This window comes from Aethalodelphis obliquidens, unplaced genomic scaffold (assembly GCF_003676395.1).
Source record: "Aethalodelphis obliquidens isolate GAN/ISIS:26980383/991018 unplaced genomic scaffold, ASM367639v1 scaffold95, whole genome shotgun sequence".
In the NCBI taxonomy this organism is placed as follows: Eukaryota; Metazoa; Chordata; class Mammalia; order Artiodactyla; family Delphinidae; genus Aethalodelphis; species Aethalodelphis obliquidens.
The window spans coordinates 1,203,443-1,205,495 of record NW_020838039.1 but is presented as its reverse complement, the minus strand read 5'-3'; the positions used below and the strand labels follow the sequence as shown (position 1 = coordinate 1,205,495).

Sequence of the window (2,053 nt, the reverse complement as noted above, 5' to 3'; positions counted from 1 at the left end):
TACAAAGACTGTGTGTGTGTTGGGGGGATGGATTCTCCTGTTATTTTTTCTCTTTTGCCACTTTGTCCTCAGGGAAGGCCCGATTGCTCAGAACTGCGCAATAGCATGGGAGGCTAAGTTTGCAGGAAAACGCCATCATTTTGTCCACATGTAATAGGAAAAGAAAGTCAGGGAGTGTGGGGGAAGCAGGTGGGACCTGGAGAAGGGAATTCCCTAACTCTGTGCATAGCTCCAGGCCCACCTCTAGCTGCTTTGAGAAATGAGCTGCAATGTAAACCCACAGGAAGTCCCAGACAGCTCCTGAGTGGCTCATGCCTGGGGCACATCCAAATATATTAAAAGCCTCTTAAAAATCAACAAGAAAGCAAACAACCCAGTTTTTAAAATGGACAAATGACTAGAACGGACATTTCATCAAAGAAGATAAAGAGATGGCAAATAAGTGCATGAAAGATGCTCAAAATCCTAGCCATCAGTGAAATGCAAATTTAAAACAAAGATACTACTACACACCTATTACAACAGATAAAACTTTTAAAGAGTGACAATGTCAAGCTCTGGCCAGTAGGCCGAGGCTGGAACTCAAGTTGCTGGTAGGAGTGCAAAATGGCACAGTTACTTTGAAAAATAGTTTGTCAGCTTCTTTCAAAGTTAGACCAGGGCCGCTGTGGCGGAGGAAGCGGCACCGGCTGCGGTAGCAGCAGCTACAAGCTCCCTGTGCCGGGGCGTTGCTGCACGCACCCCAGGAGCCGCCCGCCCCGCTGCCCTTGGAGCTGCCTGACCCCGCCAGTTTGTCTGTCAGCCCCCAGCCCGGCAGCGCCCCCAGGAGTCCTCCGACTTGCCTTCGGCCTTTTGCGCCACCTGCAGCCTCAGCCCCAGCTGTAGGCACAGCCACCGGCACAACCCCAGCCCCAGGTCCTGCTGCAGCTCCTCCAGACACAGTCCCTGCGCCGACACCCTGGAGGTTGGGATGCCCTTCTCCAAAATCAACTTGCTTGCCCACCTGCGCGTCGCGCCCTGCCACGACCTTCACGGCACCAAGCTGGCACCCGGCAAGGAGGAGCCCCTGGAGTCGCAGTACCAGGTGGGCCCACCACTCAGGCATCTGTGTCGCCGACAACTTGCCGGTGACCAACAAGCACTTGGAGAAGGACCGGATCTCTGACTGCGGAGAGCTGCCTAATGGCACCCGAGTGTCTGTGGAAGTGGTTCTGCTGAAGAAGGTGAGCTCGGGCTTCTCCGGCATCATTAGGCTCCTGGACTGGCTCAAGAGGCCCGACAGTTTCGTCCTGACCCTGGAGAGGCCCGAGATGGAGCAAGACCTCTTCGACTTGATCACGGAAAGTGGGGCCCTGCAGGAGGAGCTGGCCCGCAGCTTTTTCTGGCAGGTCCTGGAGGCACCGTGACATCAAGGACCAGAACATCATTATCCGCCTCAATCACTGCGAGCTCAAGCTCATCGACTTCGGGTCAAGGACGCCGTCTACACGGACTTCGATGGGACCCGAGTGTACAGTCCTCCAGAGTGGATCCGCCGCCATGGCTACCATGGCAGGTCGGCGGCCATCTGGTCTCTGGGGATCCTGCTGTAGGATATGGTCTATGGAGATATTCCTTTTGAGCATAATGAAGAGATCACTGGGACCAAGTTTTCTGCAGGCAGAGGCTCTCTTCAGGGTGACAGCATCTCATTAGATTCTGCTTGGCCCTGAGACCATTAGATCAGCCATCCTTCGAAGAAATCCAGAACCATCCGTGGATGCAAGATGTCCTCCTGCCCCAGGAAACTGCTGAGATCCATCTCCACAGCCTGTCACCAGGGCCCAGCAAATAGCTTTTCCGGAAGGTTTTCCCCTCTCTGTCAGATGCTCACGGGAGGGGAAGTATCTGTTCCCAGCATCCCAAGTACCAGTGACACTTCTCTCCAAGCAGGACAGTGCTTGATACAGGAACAACATTTACAACTCATTCCAGACCCCAGGCCCTGGAGGCTGCCTCCCAAAGGCAGGAAGAGACTCCACTCCAGCCGCCTTAGGCCGCGACTCCTCCCACA

The 2,053-nt window shown here is 54.7% G+C and overlaps 1 pseudogene; it reads left to right on the top strand.

Moving 5' to 3' along the window:
- The first annotated feature begins 779 nt into the window (after nt 1-779).
- LOC113614412 (serine/threonine-protein kinase pim-1 pseudogene) lies at nt 780-1,834 on the top strand (annotated as a pseudogene).
- The last annotated feature ends 219 nt before the right edge of the window (nt 1,835-2,053 follow it).